Source organism: Chamaea fasciata, unplaced genomic scaffold (assembly GCF_029207755.1).
Source record: "Chamaea fasciata isolate MVZ Bird 193981 ecotype frontalis unplaced genomic scaffold, bChaFas1.0.hap1 SCAF_6, whole genome shotgun sequence".
NCBI lineage: Eukaryota > Metazoa > Chordata > Aves > Passeriformes > Sylviidae > Chamaea > Chamaea fasciata.
Window position 1 is genome coordinate 59620769 of NW_027094091.1, and position 20517 is coordinate 59641285.

A 20517-nucleotide genomic window follows, 5' to 3' on the forward strand; every position below is an offset into this window, starting at 1 on the left:
GTATAATAAAGCAAAGTGGTATGAACATTAAAGAAAAAACCTAATGAAATGAGCATTAGAAACTTTCAAAACTTTGAATTTTATTCATGACATCGAAATGATGCTGATAATATCTATATATAGCAGAGTGTGATATTTGATGGTGTAACATCTACACGGCTTGGTACCACAAGTATTTGGTCTTCAGACTCACTCAGCAAAACATTCCTGAATCCTGCTGCTGTAACACTGCCAGACACACCTTCTCATGTGTTTCTACTTAGAATCTGTGTCACTGGACAACTGTTTGTTATTAGCAAAAATTTCTACGGATGAATTTCACCTTACATTTTCTGGATCATTTCAGTTTAACAGCAGTTTCATATTTTGCCCAAAGGCTAGAGAGCTAAGTTTGTGTCAGAGTCTTCTACTTTAGCTATCATAGTCCAAACTGAACAATTTATCTTAAAAAGAACTTGGAAGAACTATTGTAAAAAAGGAAATGTAATTTATTTTGACATTAAAAAAACTCCCACCTCTTATAAACAAATATTTGATTTATACTATACAATAAGTATTCAGTTTCTCAGCAAATAGCTGAAGATGGGCTTGATAAAGCGCATTGTTTTTACAGTAAGTTGCTATGGTGGTCATAGCAACATCAAAGTTCTTTGCTGGATTTTAACTTTCTTGTAGACTGCAACACAAGTTTTGGGGTATTTTTCCATAGATAAGCTCTGTATCTGTTGTGATTGCAGGGAATAATTCTGACACTCAATAGCCTCACAGAAAATAGTAAGCCTATGAAAACTGGTCATACATTAGAAGTGTTGTCAAAGATGCGCTAAATCAGACACTTTTACATAGGGTTTGCAGTTCGATTCGATGTTTTGTCTGTAAACAAATGCTGGAGTGTCTCAACTTCATACTTCAGTAGTGACAAATCTGATTTAGAGCATGCAACCTTTTGTGGTTTAAGTGGTATGGGTTAAAACTCCTGACAGATGTGCACAGAGGACACAACCAGTTTACAACACGTCACTAAATTTTGATCACTAGGGATTTAACATTTGTGCATATGTTAAAGTTCAGGGCAGGTAAGGTAATTAATTTGTGGCTGTTACTGTAACTGATGCACTCTGGAAGGCCTTTGTCCTCATTCCCATAACAATCTCTGACACTTTTTGAGATTTTTCTGCCTTTGGACTAAAGCTTCTCATGTTTCATTTGAACTCTGATTTTTGGACAGAGAAAATGGAGCAAAGGGAATGTAAATGGGCTAAGATGTTGATGTTCCTCCCACACATCCCTTCTTTTTAATGCATGTGTAGGAGGGATGAAGAAAATGCTATAATTTCCTTTACTTGCTACAGCTTTCATTTCCTTTCCCAATGTGGAGGCAGAGACTGTAGGAAATAAAAAATGCTCTGCACCATTTGTTGGGATTTCTTGTTGAAGTTTTAGTGTTTGGGTTTTTCTTCCACAAGAGATTTTGCAAACTTGCCTTATAAAAAACACATGCCTAAATCAATTCCTCCTTAGTCATCAGCCTCATTCAAGGATGTGTGTTTAACTCTAGGAACATACTTAAACGTTTTGCTGAAAGTTTGTTGAACTGCAAGTTGTGTGAATTTTGATACAAGCCTCAGTGCTGTGCTTGGGCAGGCAGGCAATTTTTTTAAGACTTCATTTGCCTAAAGATAGAGCAAAAAAAAAAAGAAAAGATTTACTGAAAAGTAGACTAAAAGTAGACCTCCTGAGATCACAGGCAAGGCAGGCTGTGCTGTGACATTCCTGAAAACACTTCCCTCATCTTTTCTTGAAGGCTTCTGATGCCAGAAATTTTATGACTTTTTAGGTAATCTTTTCCAGGCCTTCACTAGTCATGCCATTAAAAAGATGCCTTTTTTTTTTTCCTATATGCCTGTGTAAGTTTGCTATTTCTTTTCTGTCAGCCATGGGCACAGTCAACAAATTAATCATTTTATTCCTTGCAGCTGCTTGTCTGCTGTTGAAGATTGTTATCTTGTCTTTGCTAAGATACAGAATCATTATTCAAAGATTTTCCAGGTGGTATTTTCAACTGTTCCCAGAGTTTTACAATCTCCTTTTAACTTCCATCTCTGGTTCTTCAGGAAGGGTGATGGCCTTCTTCCAAACAAGTAAATATAGGAAATGAATCAAAAAGTACTTTCAATAAGAGAGTAGAACAATCTGAGAAGACACCTGCCATCCAAGTGGGTCTGGCAGCCTGTCAGCTGGCAGCCAAGTATGCCAGGGGAGGAATTTCAGGTCCTAACCCTAGGATTAGACAACTGAAGAGGCCTCAGAGAGCAAAAGTAAAGTCTTTAACCAATGTCAGTTAAGTCAGAATTGGTTGTACGAAAAATCTTGGAAGACTTCTGTACTAACAGCTATGTATTTTTGAAAATAGGTAAACTACATCTTAGAAAAATTAGCCTGAACATGGAGGGGGGGGGGGGGGGGAGGAAGAGGGGGGTTGTAGTAGATGGGACTCAAAACACCCAAACCAATGCAGGACCCTGAATTTTTTGGCAAAGGTCTGTTGGCAGGTAAAGGCACGTGCGTGCAAGCATGTTGTAGTTAAAATGACCCCCTTCAGCTGAATTTTTAGTACAGGGTTAGATTCTTCAGGGTAGTAACACTTCTTTTACTCATCTGGAAAGATACTGAAGCACATACATAATTCCAACCTTGTGGCCTGTCCAGTTAGGCCAGTAAATCTGTTCATGGTCTGTTTTCTGTCAAACAAACAAAGAAAAAAACCCAAACCCTACAGGTTTCTTTTTAGGAAGGAAAAAAAAAATTTAAAAGGATAATAATCTTCTTTAAATACATCTCCCTGTCTCCCATGAGAAAAAGCACTCATCAGTCAGAAGTCCATCTACAGGGTTCTGCTGGAGCTTATTCTTGTTCCTTAGTTATTTAATATTATAAGCAACTAAAAGATAACAAGTAAAATAGTGGGAACTTACAAGTAAGGAAACAGATGGAAATAGATCAGGAAATGGGAACAGGAAATGATTGGGACCACCTAGGTCTGAGCAACCAAAAGATATTTTGTACCACAGAACAGATACTTAGGAGTTAAGATTGTTGGCTGAATTTCTCTGTGAAATTTCTCCTCAGAAGCAGTAATTTTATGTGTCATACACTCCAGGCCTCCCTCAATCAGCTTTGCTGACGTTCCAGGAGGACTTAGAACAAATGTGCATAATAAGCAATAGAAATTCTTGTAAGAACAAAGTGATAAACATTACTGTGTTTGGTGCTAGTTCAGCCACTATTGGAACACTGTGTAACATGCTGAAAGCCAAACTCCAAGAAGTATTTCCATAAACTGAAAATGGCTCAGGGGGAAAACACCAAGGTAACTGGACAGATTCTTGTGGCTTTGCAAAGGTGTTGAGTGGTATGTGGTCAAATTTACTCCAGTCCTGTGGAACAGGACTAGACAGTCAGAGGCTCCTTTATTTATATGATATATTTCTCCTGTCAATTTTTCCTCTCACTGGTTGTGCTAGATTTGATCTAACAGGGTCGTTTGGTTATTTTTTAAAAGAATCCAGGGAAAGGCTGTCCTTCAAAGATAGTTTCTCCATTTTGTGAACTATTTCCGGTTGTGGAACATCCCCAAGCTCACCTTTGACACCAATCCTTGAGTCCTCACTTGATCCTGGCTGTTTTGTCCTGCCTTCATGCTACTTTCGGAGAATTGAAAAATATCCACAGAAAATTGTCTTAGCCTTCTCTGGCTTCCATGTATTCTTCTTCTGCTTTCATTGCTTGGTTCCATTATCCCACCCTGGTTTTTCACTTAAAGTGTTAGTGGTTTTTGCTGCATTTCATGGTTATTTTCATTATTACAACCCCTTAAAAAAAAAAAAAAAAAAAAAAAAAAAAAAAAAAAAAAAAAGATTTCCAGCTTTGCATCTTTTTTTGGATAACTTTTCTCTGTCCTTGTGCCACCCTATTTCTTTAGCCCATATAGTTCATCTCTGTTCCTAGAACTTATTAGAAGTTATGTCCTGTCATCCAAGTTCTGGTTTATTAGGATAAACAAATTAATTTAATCTCCTTCATTAGGCTTATCTTGGTAGGATGGATGAAATGGGTTTATCAGATCACTTATCAAAGACTTACTTGTGCAGAAACATTCTGCCTTCACATATAAAAACATTAGTCTTAAAAGAAAGCATAAAATATATCTAGGGTTATTCCACACTGGAAATCCAGTGTGTTCATTGACAATATTACTGGCAAGCAGCTTGCTGCTAGGGGAAGAAAAATTCCTTGCCTGCAGTTAATCTGTACAGCATGTGAAATCCATTGGTCCTATATTAACACATGATCTCTGTGAATTTATTGGAGAGGGATTAAGCAACAGTTCTTAAAAAATAATGAATTTGCCTTCAAAAAGGGCATATTTTTTACTAAATGGTAAATTGTTGCAGCTGTTAAGTTCCTCCTAATTGTGGGAAGAATAGTAAAAGAAGTGGTATTTTTCATCTTTCCCTTTAAATTCCCAGGCTCATTGGGGGAAATCAATGTTTTCATTTCCAGGAATTTTTGCTTCAGCCTTCTCTCATGTATTTGGAACTGACTTAAGACCAACAGAAGTCAGAAACCACAGCCCATTGCAAGTCTGTCACTCTTCAAGTAAAATTATTTTTGAAAGTATCTCATCTGGAGCCCTAATTGATTAGGCAGCTGGAATAAGGAACAGTGGAGTTAAAAATCAGTTTTTGTTGTAGACAGCATTAGACCTGTCTCACTTCAAGGGCAGGTCAGTCCTGCTGGGGAAGGGATTCTTGCTTGATTCAACTCTCTTGACCACGTGGTAATCCATTCAGCCACTGTTGACCATTCCCTCTCCATACTTGAGCCCTTCCTTGGCAATGTCTGTGTTCACTGGCGCTGGGTCTTTTCCCATGTGGATGTTTTAAAACTTTCACTCTCATGTATATCCACGAAACTGAGAGTTTGTTTTTTTTTTTTTTACATGAGGGTGTAAATCCTAGGATAAACTGTTATGCAGAAGGGAGTATTATTGAATGCATAGCTAGAATGAAACTATTTCTGTAATCTAAAGAAAAATAAGGCTTATGCCCTTCTTTTCCTCTTTACCCAGATGTATACGCAACCTCATAAAGCATGTGAGACAAAGTTTCAGTTCAATCAGTAGTTTCCACTGCAATCTGTAGGAACTTTTGTTGATTTACTCAAAATAAAAATGCTTATTTAACCTTAAAAATATCAAGAACATCAACTCATGACTTGTCTGTTTTTACTGGAGATTCCTCTGGATGACTGGAAAAAGTTGTTCTGAGTTAAAAAAAGAATAACATGGAGAGAAAGCCAAGCTAATGCCAGAGGACAATTTAAAACTGTTGAGGACAGATGTTTTGTGTGTGCTCTGGGTCACTTTGGGGAAAAAATATGCTGCTGTGACTCCTCAGAAACTGAGTTGATACTGACAGTCTGGTTTGTTTCTTCATAAATAGAAAAGCATCATATCAGTTACCAGTAGTAGTGTATTTATAATTTATGTCTTTAGTTATGATTAATTACATCATTAGTTTAGTCAAGATTTAGTTAAACTGTGGGCAATCAGAAATACAAAAGACAAAAATGGAAAGCAAAAATAATAATAAGATGGGCCTTATTAAACTAGACGAAAGAAAATCAACAAGTACTTAGAAGTTTTTCACCAGGACAGACAAATGCCTGTGAGAACATTACCTCTGAGGTTGTTTGCTTAGGCTCTGCTCTAGCATGGGTTGGACTTGGGAGTAAGAAGCGTGGGTGAAGATTATGACTGGAACAGGGAGAACCTTGATGCTACCCTACAAAGAGCCCTGTATTTTAATCATGTACTGAACTGGGTAATCGTCAGCCTCCAGGGCAGTGTAGGTTTAGGAAGGTGCAAAGTGTGCTGCCTTCAAGGACAACAAGCCTTGTAATGTCCTGATGTGCTGTTCAATATAATTCCCAATGCCTTCCTTTCAAGACCTTCCCAAGAAGTTCCAGGTCTTTCCAGGTTCCACTGAATCCTCTATGAATGATGTGAAGGTGGCAAATCAACGAAGTGATGGCAGATAATGTCAGCGTCATAGCACTAGGAAGAGATCAGCAAGATATTTGTGTGGAAAAAGAGAGGAAACAGCTCTCCTTAAATCTGGCACTACACACTGAGCAAAGGGAGGGGTCTGTCACTGAAGATTTCAGGGGTTTTAGCAGTTCAGGGGACAATTGGCTTGAGTTCCTCAAGGGGCACCCTGTGGAGAACCAAAAATATCTTTGGCTTAAGTTACGGTGCTTGCGGAGCACTGATGGGCTGTCATGTCCCTTATTACATGGGAAATGTGGCTTGGGCAAAGAGGAGAGCCTTCAGAAAGGTTTCTCTGACCCCAGCAAACTTGCTGGGGAGCTGCAGCTGTTGGGAATTGGGATCTGCTGGAGCTCAGTAGCTCAGTCTCTGAGCTGAGAGTGGTGCTGATAGAGGGATTCAGTCTGCCCTGTGGTGTCTGTGTAGGTTATACACAAATGAGGACACTGCCTCCCTGTATGGGCTCTGCATGTGGAAGAAGCATGTGATGCTGGGCAGGGCTATCCTGAGGCAACTCTTTAATGCCCAGGAACTGTCCAGTATGAGGCCTGAAAAGTAGTGTCTTTGTTTCTTAGAAAGCAAGTACCTAACCCCAAAACCTGACTAAAGATTCATCACAGTGGGATGCTGGTCCTCCAGGATAGCATCAGCTCTTCTGAATCCTACTGCTACATCCTGAAACGCTCAGTCTTTCTAAAACTTCTCCTAATATTAGTTTTTCCATACCTGTGTGGAAAAATGACAACTCTCTTGCTGACAGTTCTTGGAAACAGAATTGATGAAGAAATGAGCCAAATGTTCTCTGACTGATCTTCTGGCAATCTGGTCGTGCATCTGCTGCAATTGCACATTCTAAAGCAAATGCACATCAGATCAAAACTCAGAAGGGGCACAAAGGTGCAGCTCCTCTTCCAAAGTAATGGGTATCCCATCCACCTGGGGGAAGGAGACATTGAAACAAGATTTTTCTTATTATTGATGCAAATTTGACACCTTGAACAACAATGCAGGAAGACAGAAGAACCCAAACAAACTCAAAGTAACCGGTCAGAACAGAAGGTGCAATTCATTCCCTACTATTAAATGTATTGTTTAATGATGTACTGAAGCTTCAAGTTTTCCTCTTTAGCCTGACGAGTCCGGAATCTCCGGTGTAATGGTAGAGTATAATCTAAACATCATGGCTGCAAAAAGCACCTGCATCATCTTTAGGGCTGCCTACCTTGACTTTAACTGTTCTTTCAGTTTCCCTCAGAGAAATGACTCTTTTATGATCGTGTCATCTTCAAACTGAGGCAAAGCACTTTCCAGACTGCTGTTGACTCCTGCAGTATGAACTTCACAGTTAAATATCTTCTACTGCAGACAAGAGTACAAACAATACAGACTTTGCCTTAGAATAAAGGATCCAAGGAGAGCTGTTGACTTATTGATTTTACAGTAGAGGGCACAGTTACCACATTTGTTCTTTGATCTGACACTCCAGATATCAACCACTGCCAAGAAGAAAAACAACAGTAAGCAGCTCATATTTATAGTGATACTCTGCCCTGTCCAAGCAGCAGCTGGCTTTGTCGTGGAACAATGACCCCTGCTAAAGGAAATCACTCATTTCTGCAACATGAAATAGTAGCTTCCTCTGAAATTACCAGTTCCAAGTGCTAGATGAACGATGCTGAGGTGAGTTAGCAGGCAATGCCATACTTGAAGGAATCCCCTTCTTTCTCCAAGCAGTGGCTGATGTGGGGATGCCCTTTGGAAAGCCTGAGAGGAGTTTCCTGCTGACACTGTGCAAAGCAGCTTTCCCACCACGTGACATTTGAACACCCACAAACATTTACAAGTGTGGGAATGCTGTAGATTTCCCTTAAACTCTAGGAAAAACACCTTGAAAGTGGTTTGTTTGTGTAACTTGAGAAAGTAATTTCGAAGGAGGAAGACAGCTCACAGCTGTGTAGTCTTACCCTCACCTGTGCTTAGCACAGGGTGCCTGGTCAGTGCACCAGTGCATATAAATAGAGTCCTGTTATCCCAGAAAACCCTCCAGTGATATCAGTACTGCTGTGGCTTTACCCCTCCTCATGCAGCTCAGTTCCTTTTATTAATAACCAGACATTGTGTTTAACCATTTCATTGCAGTGTTGCACAGCTCTCCTTTAAGGGACCATCTATGTGTTTTCAGAGCAGTTTTACAGCCTTAATTCAGAGCTGGTGATAAATAAAGCCGTTCCCAAACTTAGAAATGCTGAGAGCCAAGAATCACAGTTTCTCAAATCTCCAAAATAAATAAGTCATGTGTCAAACTTGCCTATCCATTGGCAAGGGAGTGTCATGAACACTAATGTCTGATTGTTGATAAGGGAATGTGGATGTTGTGAAGTGTTGACTGATACAGCACTCAAGGGAATGGAAAAGAGAAAGTGGTGGAAGATGCAAAAATGTGTCAGCTGATATCTCAGTAGGGCTTTTATTTTTCTGGTTCAGTGAAGATTCTGTTCTGAAGGGTTGCAGAGGAGAATAACTCTCTAAGTTCAGCAAAATCTAGGAGTTTTATTCTAGCAGTTTTGTGGTGACATACAGTCTGAGTAAGGTGAACAAGGGGTTTTATAAGTGCGTATCAGGGCTGGTACCCTTGACTTTTGTTTTTGTAGTTATGGATGCTTTTCATCTATGACGAATTACAACCTTTGTTATCTTGATTAGAACATTCAAGAGCTCATGTAACAGAAATAATACTTTGGCTTGTTCTTTACTCTATTTACTTGTCTGTAAATGAGGGCAATTATATTCAAAAGGAGACTTTTCCATCTTTTTTTGTTTTGAGTACCTTTCCATGCATCTTGAGGCTTCTTTTCTCTTTGGTACTTTCTCTCTACTTTCTCTCTAGAATTGTACTTCTTGTTCCGATAGGATGTGTCAGTCACTCATCCTGCTGCCTGTAAATTGGCCAGGATCATTTCCAGTAACAGAGACCAGTGTGATGCACTAGCACTGGTATCCCACAACTATAAATAGATCCTCCACAGGCCTCAGAAGGAAAAATAGACATTCTGAGTTGCTGCAGTCATATAGGAGAAGAATAACAGCTCTAAAAACTAATGCCACGACTCAATGTTTGGTTATTCAGAGGGCTGCTTTTTCTCTCAAAAGGTTTGGCTTGTGTAACTCTTTAGCTGTTTCTTAATTCTTTTTTTTTTTAAATTAAGTTTTATTTGCTTTCTTCTGGCACGTGGGCAAGCTGCTGCTACCCAGCATGTGCTGTAGTGTTGTTATTAGATTTTAGGAAGAAAAGAAAAGGTTTCACTGTTATGGTAATTTTTGGTTTTCACGTGTCCTTTTCACAGCTTCTGTCTCCACATCTGCACAGATGTGTGATGTGTGTGTAAGAAGGTTCCCTGTATGCTGTGTATAAGAAATCTGCTACTTGAATCAAACAAGAATCATTTCAGTCATGGGGACCCAGCAAGCATTTGAAAATGCTTCATCTGGGCCTCCATGAGTGCAGGAGTTTTTGGCAGTACATATACACATGTACGTACTCTTTTCAAGAAAAGCAGTTGTGTAGTCAGAAAACTACTACTTGCTGTGATATATGTTCTAAGCCTAATCCCCCTCCCTGCCATCTTCTAGGACACAGCAAGTCAGGTGCATATCTGTAAAAATTTCACTGAGTGTTTTGATTTGGAGATTTAACTGACAGCTTCTGGTGAATCTTGATATACCTTAAACTGTCTCCTCAGTGTGCGGTTCTCAGCTTCGTCTCTGCTGGAGGTTTCTGCCTCTAAGCTGAGTCAAGGAACTCCCTGGAACCTCAGCTATTGTAATGTGTAGCATTTTAGCTTTAAACAGTAACAAAAAAGTGTGTATTCCCTTCTTGTAGGTTTGGAAAGCAGGCTGGGGCTGGTAGAGATGTGTGGCTATGGCTTAAACTATTACAGCTCTATTTGCCTTTTGTTAAAGCCTGTGACAGGATAAGCCTCCTAACTTTTGTTCTGGTGGAGAAGCCCCACTGGCTGTATGAATGAAAAATAATCACAGGGCTCGCAAAAGTTTAGTTTTGGCAAAAGAAACTTCTTGTGTCACACTTCCAGAGGACTTTATCCCATGTGCTCATGGAGGCATTATATTGTACGATTTCCTGAAAGATTTTTGCCGTGTACTTGACGTTTCCTATTTTTCGAGGACGGTTCCAGCAGCTGAAATTTCATTCCTTTTTTGAAATTTTGGGTTGACTTACATGGGTGCAATAAAACACCTGGGCTGCAAAATAGATCATATTTAATTTGATCTCCTTGTGTAGCCTTGTATAAGTTCTGGACTAGAACAAGAAGTGACCACATTTTGCCTGTGTTTGCCCAGCACTTCTATTTGTAACATTCTTGCTTCAACTGATAATGATGTGCCAGCTTTAAACCATTTGGCCTTGGCATTTCCATGGCGTGTTTTCCCAGTAAGTGTCACTATTAGGCTGAATGAAGCTTTCCAGAAACACCAAAAATGATTCAGCTTTCTAAGATAGAAAGGTGGAAAAATATATTTTGCAAATGTGCTCGGAAAATAACTTATAGTCTCTTCAGAAAGTGGTTCTTGATATTTGTTTATTTATCTATTTATCTGACACATGAGGTGTACTGAGATTTGTGGTGGTCTGTGTTTGTTTTGGGTTGTTTATTTGTTTTGTTTTGTTGGGGGTTGTTGTTGTTTTTCTGAAATTGCATCTAATTGTGTATCCTAACTGGAGCCTTTTTAGAGTTTGTCATATTAAATTGGTATCTATGGACAAAGAGAGGATACGTTGAAATGCCTGAGGGATGGGATGTTATCCAGAAGGACCTGGACGAGTTAAAGAAGACAACCCATGGGAACCTCGTGAGATCCAACAAGGTCAAGTGCAAGTTGCTGCAGCTGAGTTGGGACAAACCCTGGTATTAATATAGGCTGGGGAATGAAGGGATTGAAAGCATCTCTGCAGAGAGGGACTTTGAGGATGCTGGCGGATGAGAGGCTGAATGCGAGCCAGGAACATGAACTGAAACCCAGAAAGCCAGTTGCATTATAAAGCAAAGAAACCCCAAAAATCAGCATGGCCAGCTGGTCAAGGGAGGTCACTCTGCCCCTCTGCTCTGGAGAGACCCTACATGCAGTGCTGCATCCATCTGTGGGGCCCCCAGCACAGGAAGGACATGGGCCCCTTAGAATGGGTGTGGAGGAGACCGTGAAGATGGTAACAGGACCGCCGCCCCTCTTCTATGAAGACAGCTGAGAGAGCTGGGGCTGTTCAGCAAGGAGAAGGCTCCAGAGAGACTTATAGCACCTACAATGCCTAAAGGATGGGGAGGAGAGCTGGGGATGGACTATTTAGCAGGGCCCGTTGGGGTAGGACAGGGGACAATAGTTCTGAGTTGAAGGAGGATCCATTTGGACTCGATGTGAGGAGGAGGGGTGATGAAACTGTAACATGAAACTCTCATGTTGCCATGAGAGGTGGTGGACGCTCCTTCCCTGGAAACATTCAAAGCCAGATGGGACGGGGCTCTGAGCAACCTGATCTAAATGAAGATGTCCCTGCTGATTGCAGGGGGTTTGCGCTGGATGAACTTCAAAACTTTTTTCCGACCCAACAGCCCATTCTGTGCCTCTGGCTCTGTGACAAACTTGGTGTCCGTGCCTGCCCTTGAGCCGTGGCGCTGCCCCCGGGGACACAGATCTCCCTGGGGACACAGATGTCCCTATGGACACAGATCTCCCTGGGGACACAGATCTCCCTGGGGACACAGATGTCCCTATGGACACAGATCTCCCCGGGGGCACAGATGTCCCTATGGACACAGATGTCCCTATGGACACGGATGTCCCTGGATCGCCGCTTCCCGCGGCGGGCCCGGCGTGTGAGGCGCCCCCTCCCGCCGCTAGATGTCGCCGTTGCTCTTCGCCGAATTTTCAGCGCCCGCGCCGCGTGTTTCCAGGGAGCGGGGTATTCATTCCATGGAACCGCAGGGTCTTCAGGGCTGGGAAAGGACCTGTGAGACCACCGAGTCCAACTGTTCACCCAAGCACAGCCGGGTCTGTCACTAAACCGTGTCCCCAAGTGCCGCATCTCCGTGTCTTTTAAACACCTTCAGCGGTGGTGACCCGAACGCTGCCCTGGGCAGCCTGTCCCAGTCTGGCTCCTTCAGTGAAGTTGTTTTTCTAGATATCCAAACTTAGACCTCTCCTGGTGCATCTTGACGTCATTTCCTTATCTTGTTGCTTGTTATCTCGGAGAAGAGAGCCACCTCCTCCCGGCTACAGCCTCCTTTCAGGGAGTTTGTAGACAGCAGTAAGTTCTTTCGAGCATCCTTTTCTCCACGCTGAACGCCCCCAGCTCCCTCAGCCACTCTTCACAGAATTTACTCTCCACACCCTTCCCCAGCTCAATTGCCTTTCTCTGGACTCACTCCAGCGCCTCAATGTCCTTCCTGTAGTGAGGGGCCCAGAAGTGAACACAGGATTTGAGGTGCAGCCTCACCTGTTCCAAACACAAGGGATGGTCATGGCCCTGCTCCTGCTGGTCACGAAACACACCCGAGGAGTGAAGATCCCTCACAGGCTCCAGCTGTGCCTGACACAAGCACCCGTGTGTGGGGTAGTTTTCCCAGAAGTGCAATTTTGGTTGGTTTTATCTAGAATTGGTTTGGGGTGGTAATGGGGATAATGCTTTGGGGGGCATGCTTCTCCCTATGGATAAAAAGATTCAAAATTCACATCTTCCACTGAGTTCACTATGCCTGAAAAACACAAGTGGAGATAGTGGACTTGCTTTATTCTGTTCTTACTGGAATGAATTATGATTGTCTCAGTGCCAGAAAATTGGTCATCACATAGTTAAGTTTATCTTTGACAGAACTTTATGCTGCCATTTGTTCTAAAGTAACACATCAGGTTACAGTTGCCAAACTGGTACAGAATCGTAGAATTGTTTGGGCTGGAAGCGATTTTTAAAGATTACTTAATCCATACCCCCTGCCTTAAGCAGGAAAAAATGGGTTACGCTTTGATTCAATTTTTGAGTCTTTGTCCCTCCTATAAATGCTTATAGAAGTTTATAGCATGTTGCATTCAAAAATCTGGATTAACAAAGCATTGCTAAAGCTGAAAAATCAAGCATGTCTGTTGAATTTAACATTGCCCATGCATCCCCTGTTTTCTTCTTTCTACAGAAGAAAGCAGTGTCTTTTCTGTACACTGTAGGTATGACAGTGTCTGTGCATACAAACATACACTGTTTATTTTTGCCATGTCAGTGTGTTTTCATCTTCACCAGGGATGGCCTTTACCTCACCAACATTCAATGCTTTGTTTTTCATTGAAAAAGATGAAATGTGCGATTCCTATTCTGTGATGCTGACTGAATTATTAATTTCTTGTGGACATTTCTGTAATACTTCACAATATGATACAAAATCAAGCAGTGTTACTGGGCTACATAGAACGGTGTTGTGAGACAGAGTTTGAAATTGTCAAACAGCTGGTCATTCTGGTGATCATAGTGAGGTGTCTTGAAAAAGCTTTTCAAAGCATTCTGCATTTTCATGCTATATTAGGTATTCTGAAAACTACTATAATAAATCAAACTTTGGCTGAAACTGTGAGTACTCAGCAAACCTGGCCAGATGTTTTACATGGAACTTAGAGTGTACTTAGAGAGTTTGCGGTCATCAGGTTAGTTAAGGTTTCTGCTTAGTGCTGCCTTGTGTTAGGTACAGAAGCAGATATGGAATCTCATTTTTTAGGCAGTATTCAATTGTCTTGACCCTAAGAATATATTTTTTTGTTTTCTGCTATAGTGATCTGCTGTTTTGCCACTCATCTTCTGCATTATTAAAAACCAACCAAACAAAACAACAACAACAAAAGCAACAGAAAAAGAAATTAGACAAAATTATAAGGACAGTAGCATTTGTTATCCCTGTAGAGCAATGTGCATCACATGGAGCATGCACAGAAGAGAGCACATTAAAAAAGAGCAGGCACTTTTAATCCTGATACTGCTTTCTTTACTTGCAAGCATAATATTGTTTTTAATACTTTGTGTAATTCCCTAGGTTTTTTAGAAAAGCAAAGTGAAAACATTGAACTAGATTTTGTGGAATCATAACACCCCCCACAGGGGTCATCAGCAAGATGGCAATCTCTGGATGCATCTGACAGCCATCTGCTACTTCAGCTAACAGTGTCACTGACAGCAGTCGCTGGGAGTTATTTTTTATGCTGCCTGTCAGTAAAAAGGAAGAAAAGGTGTACGTCCTGTGGATGCCCTAACCCCTTGCCAAGTGTGGAGAAATTTTCCCATCCAAGTTTCTGGGAAGGAAGTCTTGGCTGGTGGACTGGATCCTCAAAGACTGAACCTTTGTCTGACTGCTCCTTCTTTCTTTGCCCTGTTTCAGCCTTCCATCTCATCATCTTCCCTGCAACTGTATTTTGTCCCCATATTCTTCCCTGGATCCTTCTCATTTCTCTTTATCATTTGTAGCTACCTCAGTGCTCTCTCCAGTTTCCTGGCTCACTTTTGGTTCAGCTCTCCCTGGGCTGGTGTCTTCTGAGCCTAGCCCTCTCTAGCATTATATTAGATTAGCTGATGTCCCTCCCAAGCCTACAAGTTTCCTGTTACCTCCTGACTACTCCTGATGTCAGGCTCTTACCCCAGCTAGTAGCACACTTTTCCCCCTGCTTGCCCTTTTCGTTTCATTTCCTCCAGCTCCAATGTCAGTTTCTCTCACCCCATCCTGCATAACAGGGTCCGTTCTAAGCCTTGGGCCAAAGGGTATTTTCCTGAATAGGGCCTTCCTTGCAAGCCAAGTTATTTTCCAGCCTGTGTTTAAGTTAAGATTTTATCTTCAGATCTGATAAAGCTTTACATCCCTTTTTCAGTGTATTCTTTCCTGAAAGCCGTTCTCACAGAAGATACTTTCAGAGCTGTTTGAATGAAAAGGGAGCATAGTCGAGGACTGTCTTAGATTCTGTCTCAAATTTTGTAGTTAAATCAGCTTGGTCATATTAAAAGGAGACAGAAAGGGAGCAGCACATCTTCCAGCTCCCTCCCTTCAGTGGTAAGTGTCACAGTGAGGCCAGAGGGGACAATCAGAACACCTTGTTTAACTCTCAGATGCTGCTAGCCTCTGTATTTCACTCCCTTCATATATATATATATATGGAGCTGGTAAATTGAATTTTGACACTCAGATGATCACAGTTCCTTTAACAAGGTTTGGAAAGCCTGAGGATAAACATGCAGGCTTGTCTGAGAAACAGTGTGAATCACTGCCTTTGTCAATGTGATGGTGTTTTTCTGGGAGCTGACATGATGGCAGCATGTAATACAGTCATGAAAAGATTAATCAGGTGATGTCATAGCATGTGTGTGATGCTTTCTGTCACATTTCTTGTTGCAGGGCTTTTTTCCCCACTATTTTCTTCCAGTTGATCAAAAACATAAAACATGAAAATTCTACTAATACTTTGAGTAGTTGTGCAGTTTTCTTTTTTTTATTAAAAGCAGAAGTGAGGAGAAAACTTTATTCTTGCTAAGCTCAGTTTTATTTGATCCTCTCCTAAGCAGAGTGACATTTAAATACTCCATTATAAACCTGCAGAAAGCAAATAATGCCACTGAGGACATTCCCTGAAAAATGCGTGAAGGTTAAGATTTGTGATTTGGTTAAACTTAAGTTACTCAGTTTATGTCAACTTACCTCAACAATGAGAATATGGGTAGTTTACTTGGGAACGCCTTAAAATATTTAGACATTGATGAGTGAGGTAAGTTAAGCTAAGGAGGTCTGATTTTTATGGTTTTATGCATTATGCCCAGACAGTCTAACAGGTTTCTAGAATTTATGTTCTCTTAAAGCTGTATCATGCTTGATCTGGAAACAATTTCATGAGTTTTGGGTGCATTAGTGCACACCATTATCAGTTCAGTATTTTTTGCAGTTGAAACACCCTTATATTCATGATCTCTTTCAGATACTTTTGTTTTGAAAAATCCTCCTCTTCACAGGAAATTGAGTTAGTACCAAGATTTAGACTGAGTTTGGCCATAAGCCTGGCCTTTCTCTTGCAGCGTTTCATTGTTAACTGGCTGGTCTGTGCTAAGACTGGATACCATTGCCAGCTCCTCTTTAGTTTCCTTTGCATCCCTGGATGCATCAAGTTACAGCCTTTGGACTCAGGTAAATCTGCTGGAGCAGAACTTTCTTCTCTAAGCCCTTGATGAGGGCAGGAAACAGCCTCATGCTAAGCAACTATTCTAATAAGTGCATTTAGCAAACCAAATCAGCAAACTTCAGCAGTGAGGGTTTCAAGTGTGAATTCTCATCAGGGACTCACTCTTCACAGAGTGCCCTTTGGACTGCTTCAGTCCAAATTTTAAATCCCTAAGGATTCTCGCTACACGTGAAGTTGGGGGTTCTCTGCCAGCACCTGTGCTCTGCTTTCTGTTGTTCTTAGAGTAGAGTCTGCAAAATACATGACAGAGTGTAGAAAATGCTGCTTCAGCTGCTCAGTGGTTCTGATATTTGCCCAGGAAAGCTGGGGTATAGTCTGATTAAATGTGTCCTGTGTCCCAGAAGAACACTTCAGTTGCAAAGCTCTCTCTCTGGGTTAGGACTGTGCTCGCTTCCCTTTATTTACCACAAAATGCAGTGGGGCTCCTGCTTATTATTCTGGGGCTGTTTTTTGAATCTCCATTCAGAGATTCTACATTTCTCCACATATTAGCTTTAGGAACACAGCAGCCTTTCACAGGGAGGACCATATAACCCAGTCTTTGTGTCTTGTGCAGAGAATTTTCCATGCCTCAGGTTCCAAAATGTGAATTGGAAACAATGCACCTTGTGCAGGGGAAGACAGAGAGGAGGGATGTTTATTCTCCCACACGCATGAAATCTAGGAAAAAATCATCTGGAAAAATGAGTGTGGTTAAAATAACTGTACTGACACAAAATATTTTTAGGTATTTCATGTTCTTTTTCAGTTGTAGAGGAAGAGAATTGCTGCTTTTTTCTTGTTTCCAACCCTAATCTTATGTGATGCAAATCTAATTCAGGGTTTATGGCAAAGATTTCTTATGTAGAGAGAAGTGAAAATGATGGTGAAATTTTCCAATATTTCCTCATCTGGATTTAATTGCATTTGTTACTGCCTGAGTTGTGTGCAGACTCCACAGCTGTTTTTCCTCCCATGTACTTGTGATCTCTTTAAAGTTTATTTTTTAAGTCCCTGGGAATACTGCAAAAGGGACAAAAGTTGAGATGTGGTTACAAGGGGCTGTTTAAGTCTAAAATTTCTTGTCAAAACTCTGCATGTCCCAGACCACAGAAGTAATCAGGGTAAAACTTTTGCAGTTTTTCTTGAAATGTATTTTCTCTCACATTTAAACCATGGAAATAACGTCTTTGTGTCACAGTAGCCATGGGGTGACTAGCAGGAACTCAAATGACCAAATGCCCTAATTTTCATATTTGAGTATTCTGGGTTTGGGTTCTTTTTGTAGGGTTGTCAGTTTTGTTTGGGTTTTTTTTCTGGTTTGCTCTCAGCCAAAATGCAGGACATGGACAAAGCTGGAGTAAAATGAAACCTTTTCGTTTGATGAAAAAATTGAAGAGTTGTTTTGCGCAAACAAAAATGGCTTTATTTTCTCTGCCTGTGTTCTCAACAGACATTGGTCTTAATGGATAACAGAGTTTGGGATTTCCTACTTGTTACAAAAATTTTGAGTTTTTCATGCTGTCAGAGGCAAATAAACATTGATTCCAGATGTGTTTTCCTGTTTGCTTCAGTGGAAGCACTGGGGTTGCTTTATGTTGTTATTGTGGAGGTTTGCATCCAAGACTGATTGCATGCTGCATTAGAGATGAAGATAAAAACAAGATCAGTTTGAAGAAGTCAGAGATGCAGCTACATTATGTAGAGGCACATATAATATGTGTGTTTTACAGGTTTGATATGTTAACTCCTGCTTAACCCATGTGTGAGTCAATCGTTGCAAATCTGGCGCTAGTTTTGGAGCAGCAATTTAAGGTTTACAGTCTGCTGTTCTTAACTCCTCTGGAGCGGCTTTGGGAAAACACTGTGTATAATTCAACTGGCTTTTGTGTAGTTTCAGTTGGATTTAATCTGTGCACTGTTTATCCATGTGCCTGGACGTCAGAGAAACGCAGGTGGGAGATCAGCATTCAATTAACACATTAAAAAAAAAATCTTCATCTAAATAATGCTTTATTTATTTTGACTGGATGGTTTTGCTTTAAAATCTTGGATGCAATTCAGCCCCAGACAGTTTGAGGGGTGTTAATAGTTTTTAAAGTTGTGTGATGTTGAGTTTCTCAAGATCGCCTGGTTCTTAAAATGTTTCAAGAAAAAAAAAAAAAAAGGTACGGAAACATTGTTGAGGATTTATTCCATTTCCAGGAGAGAGAGAGAAAAAAAAAAAAAAAAAGAAAAGGAAAAAAAAAAAAAAAAGAAGAGGAAATCTATTATTTAAGGAAGAAATACAGCCAGTGCGATAAAAGTGCCTCCCCACGTCTTGTGGCCAGGTACTACGTGCATATAAATGTTTCACGTTAAGCTTTAAGATCAAGGAAGAGTCTGTGGGGAACCTTGTTTCCTGGAGATCTGCTTGCTGGAGTAGCTCCCAAGTACTGACTTCCCATTTTTTATTTGGTTATTAAGGATGAAAGGCTACATCGTTTTCTGGAACAGCGTTCCTTGCATGCCATTATCTTTGTCCACAGCTATGAAACATGCATTTCTATAGGTTCATGTGGATGCTTAGCCTCACTCAGCTTAGCCACTGTGACTCCTGCTTTATGTAAGTTTAATTCAAAGGATCACCTTTATGTCGTCCTGTAGGCTGAACAAAAGGTAGATGGTTTCATTAGTTGAGGAACTGTCTTTTTTACATACAGCTGAGTATCATGGGTCTCCAGCCTATGCAATGCAGGGCACTCTCTGGTGCTGCTGAAAAGGGAACTTGGGAAGTCTGATTTTCTGCCATGATTCACTCCGGGCAATGTGTGTGAATGTGCAGCCTTACATGTGCAAATTGCCAGTACGAAGTTTTGCATGTTCCAAATATGTACAGAACCAGGAGGAAAAATGTGATTGCAACCCATTTGTACTCAGTTTGCAACAGCAAATCGTCCCTAGGATTAGGAATTCCAGCACTTACCTATTTATTTAGCTATTTATCACAGCTGCTCTGCATAAATATCCCTTACAAAAAGACACTTTTTTTCTTTTCTTTTATTTTTTTTTAAAAGAAAAAGACTGGTGTGACTAAGAGAAATTTAAAATATAGCATGCTTAGCAATTTTGGGGGTTTTGCTTGGATAAAAATCCTGGTTTAACTACTATTTTTTTAAATTTAGCTAATTATTATATTTCTAGTAAGTGCTGTCAACATGAATGTTTCTGTAGCTAAAACCAGGCAGTTGCCTGCCACTTGGTTCTTTAAAAACCATCTTTAAAAAAATTGTAAACTAAGAAATTATTGAAAAATATTATTACCCATATCAATGGCAGAATCATACTTAATCAAATATAGCGTGCTGCTGTAAGATGGGAAATGATAATCATTATACAGAGGTAACAAGGAAAGCACAACACATGCAGAACTTTAGATTGAAACAAAACCCTTCAAAATGAGCAAAACTTGATAGTTTAGCAAGGGTAAGGAGAGTAAGAGTAAGAATAAGTTGTTTGGAGTTTTTCAGGGATGAAGTATCCAACCTACAAATATTTCTTCTACTCTGACCTGTGTGCTTCTGTCTCACTCTTTAATGTAATTGAAGGTACTGAAAAACAGGTGTCTGGGAGTTGCTTGGGGAAAAGCTAATAATGGCAATCTACTGTCTGGAGAGTGTATGCTTATACATTTTCTCTAACATGACACTCATATCAAATATAAACTTAACAAGGACTGATCTATATTCTGTACTCTTCAGACGTTGTTACTGAATCCATTTCCTGATGGCTCTGGGGAAGAGAAATTGTGTTGCTCAAAACCAGGCACAGGACTGGTACTGTATAGAAAGGCAAACATATTTTTGCCTGAACTCAAGTTTTCTTTGTGGAGCCAAGAAGCCAATAAATAAATAAATAAATAAATAAATAAATAAATAAATAAATAAATATGTCTGAGTGCATCTATATATATAAAACTCATACTTCTTAACCCTTCTGACACAGACATCTATGTGCTGCCAACTTTGAGTTTAGTTTAGAGGATAAACACAGATAAAAGCACAGTAAGCAGGGACCTGCTGTCCTTGGCAGAGGAAGGAGACAGACACTCTGCATGGTCCATTGCCAGCAGCTTTTCGTTGCAGTAACTACTTCAGTTTGAGTACTGTTTGTGGAATACTTGT

At 40.5% G+C, this 20517-nt stretch overlaps 1 long non-coding RNA gene across 2 annotated transcripts in view; it reads left to right on the forward strand.

Annotated features, from left to right (window-relative positions):
• The window catches only part of LOC136291444 (uncharacterized), a 118918-nt gene that overhangs the window by 91988 nt on the left and 6413 nt on the right, over positions 1-20517 (forward strand). The window lies entirely within an intron of this gene.